The sequence below is a fragment of the Cnephaeus nilssonii genome, assembly GCF_951640355.1.
Source record: "Cnephaeus nilssonii genome assembly, chromosome: 15".
NCBI classification, from domain to species: domain Eukaryota; kingdom Metazoa; phylum Chordata; class Mammalia; order Chiroptera; family Vespertilionidae; genus Cnephaeus; species Cnephaeus nilssonii.
In genome coordinates this window covers 60,339,297-60,350,486 of record NC_137086.1, presented here as the reverse complement: position 1 = coordinate 60,350,486, position 11,190 = coordinate 60,339,297, and positions in this window count along the sequence as shown.

The window sequence follows — 11,190 nt, the reverse complement described above, 5'->3', positions numbered from 1 at the left end:
TGTATTATGATTCAATGTAGATTTGTATTTATACAAATTTTGTTTGTATGATTTCATGTTAAGCCTCAAATAAATGCTTCCTTATGAGAAAAACAACAACAACAACAAACAGCAGGGATTTCAAATGTGGGGAGAGAAAATAAACAAGTGGCCCAAATGGTCGGTTATTTATATCCACCGAGATCTTGAACACAAAGGAGCCCTAATGGCTAGGCTCCCATCGAGGGTGTGGCCAGCGATGGTTTGTCTGGATAGCTATCTTTGAAATGGATGCCTCAGCAATCAAAGCTTAAGTCAGGCACTTGCATTTCAGAAAGGAAATAAAAGAAATAAATACCAGGGTTTACACTACAACAGCCACCAGACTGGTTCTTGCTTTCCAGCAGGAAGAATTTAGGCTACAAAGATCATAACAAAGTGGGAATGATGCAGCGACACGGAAACAAAGCAATCAACAAAAGAAAGCAGTAACTTAGTCTCGGCTGTATTAATCCATATGAATGGAATCGCTTTTAAAAGCCATGAGAAACTCAGGGCAACATTGTGATATGAGGGCCTTTCTCAAAATTGTAACAACCATAGCACCATGTGTGTGCAGGCCCAGCAGCAGTGCCTTAGCCATATACAGTCCTCCCAGACAGATTTCTTAGGGAAATGCTGAGCTCTGGTACCAAGCCTTACTTATGAAGACCAAATGTAGCCTAGCTTAGAACCTCCCTGGGCGTGGCTCCTCCAGGGGTCTACGAGTTCATCAGTGAGCCTTTGCCTGTTAAGAACAACAACAGCCAGGAAAGAGTCAGCGGAGGATTGGCCAAGTCAGTTCTTGGCCGGTTAGAAACAGCCTGACAGTCCCCTGGGGAGCCCGATACCTGAACCTATCTCTTCATCAGCCATGCAAATGTACTCCTCACTCAGAGAGCCAGTCCTCAAGCCAGGTGAGTTCAGGATGTAGGTATGATGAGAAAAATACTCCCTTTTCAATTTTTAAAACAAACTGTGTTGTGTTTTTTACTCTATTGATTAGTTCCCTACCCTGAGGGGAGCGAGAATCAATTCACCCCCCTCCACAGGGAGCTTCGGATGAGGCTGCATATCCCAAAAGGTGCAGCTGTTGGTTGGAGGATTCTGGAAAGATGGTAAAGCAGGAAGCGCCAGGCATCTGTGTCCCTCCTGGACAGGTACACTGGTGGAATCTGTCTGATGTAACGCTTTTGGAGCTCTGGAGTCTACAGAAGGCTTGCACCTTCCAGGGGAAGACTTCAATACCCCACTCGCAGTAATGGGTAGAGCAACCAGACAGAAGATAAATAAAGAGAGGACTTAAATGACACAATAAACCAACTAGGCCTAACAGATATATACTCTACCCAACAACCACACACACATTCTTCTCCGGTGCACGAGGGACATCTTCCCATTAGGCCACAAATTAAGCCTCAATAAATTTAAAGAACTTGATATTATGCAAAGTCTCTTCTCTCACCACAACGGAATAAAGTTAGAAATCAGTAACAAAAGGTGTTGTGGGGTCAAACCCTGGAGTCAGAATAAGACCACCGGAGGCTGCTGATTGATTAAAAAAAGCAGGCAAGGATTTATTGAACTGGCCAGGACGGCCACGAGAGCACCACACGCAGGTGGAATCCACCCTCACGACCGCGCCGTTCCAGGTGTAGGCAGTCCTTTTAAAGGTCTAAACCACAAGAATTTTTCTTTGTCCTGCTGGACATTGGAATGTGGCCCTATCTTGCGAAAGCAGGTTTTTACAGAAGCAGAACCAAGCGGAGTCAGTAATCTCTAAAGGTTATGTACAGTTTCTACTGCTGGAGCTACTGAGTCAGTGGGAATCAATCTCCTGTAGTTCTGGTCCACAGGCACAGGAAAATTACCTTTGTGAGTCTCCAGGTCTCAGTCTGGAAGCTGAGGTAACTACCCTATTGTTTAAGCAAGTAAGTGCATGCAGAAACCAGAATAGCAGGGTTAAAATTCAAACAGCAGTTTTTACCTAAGTATGGTTGCTACCATACTTCAAAGGAAAACTGAAAAGTTCACAAAATTGTGGAAATTAAACCTACGATTTTAAACAATCAAAAGATCAAAGAAGAAATGATAAAGGAAATTAGAAAATACTTGAGGATGAGTGAAAACTGAAACACAACACACCAAAAAAATTGAGGTGCAGTCAAAGCTGTGTTGAAGGGAAAGTTTATAGCTATAAACACATTACAAGACAAAAAGGATATCAAATCAACCTTACTTTACAACTTAAAGGACTAGAAAAAGAAGAACAAATAAATCCACATTAGAGAAGGAAAGAAATAAGAAAGGTTAAGCAAATATAAATAAAATAGAGAGAATAAAAAAAAATAGAAAAAAAATCAATGAAACCAAAAGTTGGTTCTTCAAAAAGATCAACAAATTTGACAAGCCTTTAGTTAGATGGACTCAGAAAAAAAGAGAGAAAAGTTAAATTACTAAAATCAGAAATGAACATGGGACAGTACTATTAACTCTACAGAAATAAAAAGGATTCTGAGAATATTATAAACAATTGTATGCCAATAAATTGGATAACCTAGATGAAATGGACACATTCCTAGAAACTAAAAACCTACAAAGACTTAATCACAAAGAAATAGACCATCAGAATAGACCTATAACTAGTAAGGAGATTGAATAAAAAATATCCTAACAAAGAAAAGCCCTGGACCTCATGACTTCACTGGTGACTTCTACCAGACATTTATAAAGAACTAATCCCAATCCTTTTCAAATTTTCCAAAAAATTAAAGAGGAGTGAACACTTCCAAGTCAATTTCATTTGATGAGGCCTGCATTACTCTGATACCAAAGCCAAAGACACTATAAGAAAACTATAGACCAATATCCCTATGAACACCAAATTATCAACAAAACACTAGCAAACAGAATTCAGCAGCATATTAAGAGGATTATACACCATGACAGTGGGCTTTATTCCTGTAATGAAAGGATGGTTCAACATGTGAAAAATCAGTCAATGTAATACCTTAACAGAATGAAGGGCTAGGGGGAGGGAGGAGCCATGATCATCTCAATTGATGGCGAAAAAGCATTTGACAAAATTCAACACCATTTCATGACAAAAATAAAGGTACTCAACAAACTAGGGAAGCAAACTACCTCAACAGAATAAAAGCCACGTATGAAAAACCCACAGTGAGCATCACACTCAATGGTGCAACACTGAAAGCTTTTGCTTTAAGATCAGGAAGAAGACAAGGATGCCCACTCTCAACACTTCTGTTCAACATAGTACTAGAAGTTCTAGCCAGAGCAATTAGGCAAGAAATAGAAATGAAAGGCATACAAATTGGAAAGGAAAAAATAAAGTTATCTCTGTTTGCAGATGATATGATCTTATATGCAGAAAACCCTAAAGATTCTACAAAAAAAAAAAAAAAGAAAGAAAGAAAAGAAAAGAAAACCTGTTAGAACAAATAAATAAATCTAGCAAAGTAGCAGGATACAAAGTCCGATTGCATTTCTATACAGGAACAATGAACGATACAAAAAGAAAATTTGAAAAACAAGTCCATATACAAAGCATCAAAAAGAATAAAATACTTAAGAATTAACTTAACCAAGGAGGTGCAAGTGCTCACCCTCCTCTCTTCCCAGGATTCAGAGACAAGCTGGCACAGTTGCAGGGTGGGAACGAGGACCCGGCCCCTTTGAGCTGGCCATGCTGGAGCAGGAGGTGAGAGGTTATCACAGAGGCCAGGTGGAGCCTTCTGGGCTGAAGGCAGCTGGCTCAGGGCCCCAGTGAGCCAGGCCTGACTGCTGCCAGTGGAATTCTGCTTTGTCCCCTGCCTCCCAGCTGGGCAGGCCCCTACCTACCCCACAGGCCCGAGAGGTCACTGCAGGGTGAAACCTCCAGAACAGGTGGCCGAGTGAGGCGAGGAGGACAGGACACATCCAGCTGCTGCCCCTCTGTGTCACCTGGTCTATATCATGTCGTGGTGCCAACTGATGGCACAGTGAGAGCAATGGGGGTGAACCAAGGAGGAAGCCAGGCCACAATGGCTGGGTTTCTATTGGAGCTGAGAGATTTTACTGCTGATGAAAATTCTGGGACCTTTCTAAATTTATTTTCCTGCCCTGGCATTAGAAGGCTGGGAAGACCCCTTTTAAAAGGTCAAAGTCAGGCAGTGGTGACAGTGTCATCCTTTGCTTTAGTTCCCAGCTGCCGACTGTGCGATTGGCTCTGCCAGCCTCCCACCTTCTGAGTTATAGAAATTCACGGTTGGTGGCTCCTGCAGTGACCGGAACAGAAACTTCCACTGGCTGAAACAGGAAGGACAGAAACAGCCTCAGGCCCGGGAGGTGTTGGCCAGGCAATGAGGCGAAGATGCAGGTGTGTGAGTGAGAGCCAGAATGTTCTCTAGTCCAGCGGACTTAGTGTCCACGTGGGGGAGAAAACTTTCCTTCTGGGCGTGAAGGCACGTGGGGGATCACACACACACGTGTGTGACAGTGATGGACCTGCGCGGGTTTTGTGAGCATCTATTAATCTTGCAGTTTACCTCACAGCTGACACTCGACCCTCCGTATCTCATTTAATCCACAATAGCCCTGTGAGAGCAGGATCATGATGGCTATTTATAGACAGGGCACCAAGGCACAGAAATCAAGTAATTTGTCTGAAGTTGCACAGTGAATTGATAGCAGAAGTGAGATTTGTTTTTGTTTTTTATTTATTTCAGAGAGAGGAAGAGAGAGGGAGAGATAGAAACAATGATTAAGAAAAACATCAACCAGTGCCTCCTGCCTGCCCCTACTGGGGATGGAGCCCAAACCTGCGCATGTGCCCTGCCTGGAAATCGAACCATGACCTCCTGGTGCATGAGATGATGCTCAACCAATTGAGCCATACTTGCCAGATGAGATTTTTTTTCATCCTCACCTGAGAATATGTCTTACTGACTTTAGAAAGAGGGGAACAGAGAGAGAAAACAACATTGATGTCTGATAGAAACATTAATCAGTTGGCTCCTATACCCACTCAGACTAGGGATCGAACTGCAACCTAAGTATGTGCCCTGACTGGGAATCAAACCCACAACCTTTTGGTGTACGGGACAACACCAAATGAGCCACCTGGCCAGAGCCAAAAGGGAGATTTTTAACTCAAGTCTCAAATTCTCTGTCAGTAATTTGAGGGCTCTCCAACGTCTCTCATTAGATGTCTTCTGTATATTCAACATGAGACTAGAAAGAGGGGGACGATTAAATAAAGGTGCAGCCCTGACCCCGTGTGTGGCTGTCTCTGTGGAAGGCAATATACAGAGAGGTCAGAGGCCAACGTTCAGGAGGGCCAGCCGCCTGAATGCTTAGTTCCTTCTGGTGGGAAGGACACCCAAAGCAAGAGGGCTGTGACAACCCGGGGACTGAGGCGGCGAGCAAGCCTGTCATCATCCAGGGGCGGGCCCGGGAGGCATGCCACCTTGTTCCTGGCCCAGAGGTGTAACTGTCTCTGTCCATACCTCTAGCCTGTCTCTTGGAGATTGGGGCTATTTGGGGTAGAAAAAAAAATGACATTTCCAAAAGGGGAAGCTCTGAGATCTGGGGTCCCTACCCACTGCTGTCTGGTTGTACAGCCCACAGGCGTTTCCAGCATGGCAGAACAAAGGGGACCCCTCAGGTCAGCAGCCCAGAGCCACACCGTGCCTTCCTTTAACGGGTTTTCCAATGGCACCTTCTATATTCTACGTCCACTATTCAAAGAACAAGCGGCATTTCTCTCCCACCCTCACCATCGTTTCTCCCCTCCCCTTCCCACCTTTGCCTCACCATCATCCCATCCCCAGACGGAGCCACTGTGAAAAGTGTGCCTCCTCTCTCCTTCCAAGTACTTCATCTACACATTTACGAACTTATCGTTTCTTTAAAGAAAAACGTGAATTACGTTTTGTGTGTTCATCTTCAACTTCCTCTTTTCACCTGCAATGACGCTCTCCCGGCCAACCTCTTGTGTTAGCACATGAATGTCTGCTGTCCCTTCCCCTCCTGGCATGCGGTCCCACTGTGAGGACACAGGCCTTGTGGTCTGGGTGACTTGTCCTGGACCAAGTGGCTGTGGTCACAAGGCCTTCTGGAGAAGAAGTTGTCCTTTCCCACATGGCTGCTCCCTCTGAGCAGTGATCAGAGATGGGGGGCGGTGGGGGAGGAGGTCGTGTCTCAGAGAACCTGGTCGTGCTAGAAGTCTGGTCTCGTGATGGTGAAGGAGTTTAGAGGAGATGATGGATCTGAGAGGTGATGTTTCTGGGAGGTGATGGTTCCGGGAGGTGAGACCGAGATGATGGGGTCTGAGTCATCTGCCACGATGCAGTGGCCAGTTCTGCACAGTCAGGGCTGCTCCCCAAACCAGCCAGGCTGGTCAGATGAGGGTCCAGCCCTCCTCCCCACAGGCTGCGGTTGCCGTGCACCTTCCTTGGCCAGTGGTTTCCTGCACACCTCTGTGTGCACCCCTCTGGAGCCTCCTCCTTTGTCACCCAGGTGAGGCCGCGGCGGGTTTCCTCCCTTCCTGCCAAGGGCTTAGTTGCTCTGAGTCATAGACCAAGACCCAGGGCAGCCAAGAGCTTTTCTCTCCACTTCCTGTAGGCCCCACAGTTGGGAAAACAGGTCTGTTTGTTGTGATAGAAATCAGTACACTCAAAGGGCACACTCTGTATCACGGATGGCAGGCAGTTTTAGGAAACCAATGGAACGCAGCCCCTGTGGAGTCTGCGGGTCCCTGGCTTTCCAGAAGCCTCCCTCGTTCCTTCTCTCCCTCTCCCCATCTTCTCTTCCTTTCCTTCACTCCTTGCCCTTCCCATGTCCCAAGCTCTGTGCTAAGCACTGGACACCAACAGATGAATGAGCGAGGTCCTACTTCGTGAGAACATTCCATTCTTCTTCTGCACCAAGCTTCTTATTCTGCTTGGTTGAGGTTTTATGTGGTTTTTGTATTTCATGCTAATCTGCATCTCCAGGGTCCATGGGCCAACTCAGAGACCTCTGGGCTGGTCTCTGGCCCCCTGTGTCTTCTGGCTCTTTTTCAAGAGCTTGGCACTGCCTAAGCATGGCAAGGATTGAAGAGACACAGGCACCTGCTGAACTCTCCTTCCTTCCCCCAGAAGAGAACTCACACTGGCCTTGGCAAGGCCTTGATGGCCCCCACCTGGAATGCTTGCAGGCTCGCTGGCCTCACCTCCACCACCAGGCTCCCACACGTGCCTTCCTGTCTACCCTGGTCACCTGCACTCAGACAGCTTGGGCATGGCTCTTGGAGGGTTTGAAGCTGAATGAATGGACAAGTCACTCTGCAGAAACAGGAGCTTGAGAGGCACTGTCTGTCTCGTCATGAGTTCTAGAAGATCATCTGCAGAGATGACATGGTTGTCTTGATGTGGAAGAATCAGGGAGCATAGCACAATTTTCCTTTCTATGTTTTCTAAGGTTAAGCATATTTTTTCCACACAAAACAGTGATGCTACAAAGACTAGATAGTGAGAGAGGGCCCAGGGGCACGCTGGGTGGGAGGTTAAAGTTTCCCCTTACTTTCCCAATGGCTGGAAGCAAGTGGCTTTTCTAGAAGGTGGGTTCCTGGTCATTCACGAAGGGTGTGTTCCTGTGGGGAGGCCTTTGGAGGAAGCCCCAGGTAGAAGTATGAGTTTGAGAGTAAAGGCCTGGGGCCACGTCCATTCCAGGCTGCACCTGCTAACATCTGATATTTACTGGGCAATTGCTTCCGAGTCTAAGAAGCATGCTGTGTGGCAAAGGCTATCAGGGGTAAGTGAAACCTCGAAGGAAGGTGCTTCTCAGGGAGCAAGCCAGCCCAGCCCCAAACCTGCCGGGACCACATTCCAGGGATCCCCGGGCCCAGCCCTGCTCTGTGCATCTAATATTTCCTGGCATTTCGGGCAACTTGGGCCAAATTCTCGGTGTGACTCTCTGGGCAGGTCCTAAGCACTGGGGTAGAGATGCAGGTTCCGGCCCTCTCTGTGGAAGACAGAAGGAGCCAGATTACTCTCAGGGCTGAACAGGGGATGACTAAGCTTGAAGCATGCTTTACACCCTGTGAGTTTCGGCTCTTTTCTCCTGAGCCAGCCTGCCTTTGACCTTTCCAGCTCTGTCCCAGGAGCCACCCTGCTCCCCACGGAGATCAAAAGCTTTCTGGCCTCCAGGACTCATCTGTGCTGCTCCCTCGCCCTGTCACACCCTTTCTACCTCCTCCAGCACCCCTGTCAGCATCTCTCTGTCTTCCAGAACTCACTGCGAGTGTCCACTTCCTTCTAACCTGCATGCCTCCAACCTGACCCGAGTGCCTCTGACTCTTACTTAGGATGTCCTTTCTTGTACTTGCAGCATCCTGGGTGTGGAGCAGTGCCTACAGACAGTGGGGGGGAGGGGGGAGGCTGGAACAGGCTGATCCTCCCCCAGTTAACCACTGCTCACTCACTCAAGCGGCACTTCCTCCCACAAGCTCACCTGACCCAGGCCAAGCCAGGCTGCACTAGTGGATATTCTCAGGACTTCCCCCTCTCTCCTTCTAGCATCAAACCTCATCACACATTTATTATGTGAATGTATGGCTGATCCCTGCCTCCAACAACAAATGATAAGCTTCAAAGATGCAGGGATCGCATGCACCCTGCTCCCATGCTATCCCTGTTGCCTGGCTCTCACTGAGCTGGTACCGATGGGGACTGAGGACAGGGGCCTCTACCAGGGCTGCATCTTCAGTGCTCCCAACAGGGGCTCATAAATGGGGGCCTCTTCCTCCCCCAACCTTGATGTAGAGTGACTGGCCCAGACCTCACTGCTCAGCATTTGCAGAGATGTGGAAAGTGCCAGTGCAGGCCCAGCCCCGGTGTCTACTGACTCTCTATGTGATGTCCCTTTTAGATGGAACTCACTCATCCCTGGGAGCCACGACTTGCAGCCCCTCCACCTCCGTCCTTGTCCCTGAGACACCCAGACTATGCCAGCATGCAGAGCTTGGCGATGACTCGTCTCAGGTGGTGGTGGTGGGGGCGGGGGGGGGGGGTGTGCCTAGCCTCTCTGGCACTAGGAAACACGGACCTAAAAGAGGTTGGGAACAAAAGAAAAAGACCACACACGGTGGCTCATTGTCACTGGAGACAGCAGGGTCTAGGTGCCCCATTGGTCCATCAAGGGACTGCTCTCTGAGGAGCAAACAGCACCTCTGGTTTGAAGGGTGTGGATTTTGTGCAGTAGAGACTGAGGCGGTGGGAACGGCAGCCTTCTGGAGTCAAGAGGTCCTATTGCCCTCCCTGTGGTCTGGCACGTCCCCTCCCCACTCTGAGCCTGTCCCCTCCCCCCTCTGGGTGACACCTAGGAGAAAGGCTCTGTGGGATTAAATGGGGTCACGTGGACCAAGTGCCTATGGTGGTGCTGGGCACTTAGTGCTACAGCCAGGGCAGCTGTGCCTGCTGTTAACGCATCTGTCCAGCAGGCGCCCTCGTTGCTTAACGTCTTGGATGGAGATTCAGGGCTGCAGTGACTGAAACAAATAAAATCCCTTGGGGTAAATGCTGGCTCACAGTAGCTCTGTGAGCTTGGCCTTCATCCAGCTTCCCCAACCATAAACAAGGATGATGACCTCTAACCTTCTGTTCCCTGTCAGGGTCAGAGCCCTGTTGGCCAGGCAGGGATGCCTCAGAGAACAAGCCCAGCGCCATGCTTAAGATGACCACTAAGGCTGGATTTGGGTGTCTGCCAATGGTCTGCATGGAGCATGGCATTGGATTGGCATTGTCCATCTTCAGCACGGCCTTCAGTGCTTATAGCTTTGGAGGCAGGCACAGCATCACTCAGGTTCAAGGCTAAGCTCCACCCCCACCAGCTCTGTGGCCTTGGGCAGCCTATTAACCTTTCTGAGCCCCATTACCTTTGGGTCAAAGGGGAGTCATTCCTCAGGCCTCAAAAGCAAATTATCTGCTATGATTTACTGGCATTTCCTGTGCCATGGATCTTTCTCAGAGCAGGTCCCTCTGCCCCATCCCCTCCCACCCATACTCAAGTGGGAGGTGACCTCATCAGCCCTCGAGCTGGCATAGCAGTGTAACTTGTACTTTCTACTTTGTAGAAACCCACCCCAGGCCATATTACTATTATTCCTCAACCAAGGACATGTTTTTATTGATTTTTAGAGAGAGAGGAAGGGAGAGAGAGAAACATTGACTAGTTGCCTCCCGTACCCACAACAACTGAGGATCAAACCCAAAACCTTTTAGTGTACAGATGGCACTTCTACCAACTGAGCTACCAGCCTGGGCAGGCCATGTTATTATTTTGACAGAAGCCCCAGATCCAGCCAAGACTGACCCCCGCACTCATACCCACTATGCTGCTAGAAGGACTGAGGATGCTGCAATGACTTTTTATTGGCTGGGGCTGGTTTTTCATATTCTGCTGGAAGCTCAGGTGTGGTCCTGGGCTTCTTGTAAATATGAACCCCCAGCCCTGACTATCTCACAGCCCATGTAGGCTACGCCAGGCAGAAGAGGACCCCCAAGACAGGGAGGGGGTGGGGCAATGGGCCCTGGCACAATGGTCCCCTGGGTCTCAGGCCATCAAAACCAGCAGCCCCAAGGAAACTCACAGAGGTGCAGTGGAATTTTTCTCATCTCAAATGCCTGGTCCCTGCCCAAAAGGGGTCAGAATGGATAGCTCCTGAGCAAGGAACTTACTTCTTTCAGAGGGACTGGGAAGGAAAGAGCTGTGTAGCGGGAAAGAGTGAGGGGTCCACTGGAGAGAGGGGAGCTGGCTGGCTGCCCTGCCTGCCACTAGCTGTGGGTGAAGCCATAGATGTGCTGGGAGCCTGAGGGAGGTGTATGGGGGGGTGGGGAATGCCCTGGTAATAGTGCCTAGATTAAAATAAACAGGCAACCACTCAGTGTGATACTTGTTAAAAAATAAAGTTTAAAAATAAAAACCTAGCGGGGGAGGGAGCTCAGCTGGGTGGAGCTTTTTCCCGAGATAAAATGGCAAGGTTGTGGTTGGGTCCCGGGCAGGGCACTTACAGGAATCAACCAATGAATGGAGCGTGAATATGAATGGGTGAGACAACAAATCTATCTCCCTCTAAAATCAGTAATTTATTTTTTTTTTAAGAAGGAAATTGTAGTGGGGGTGGGGGTGGGA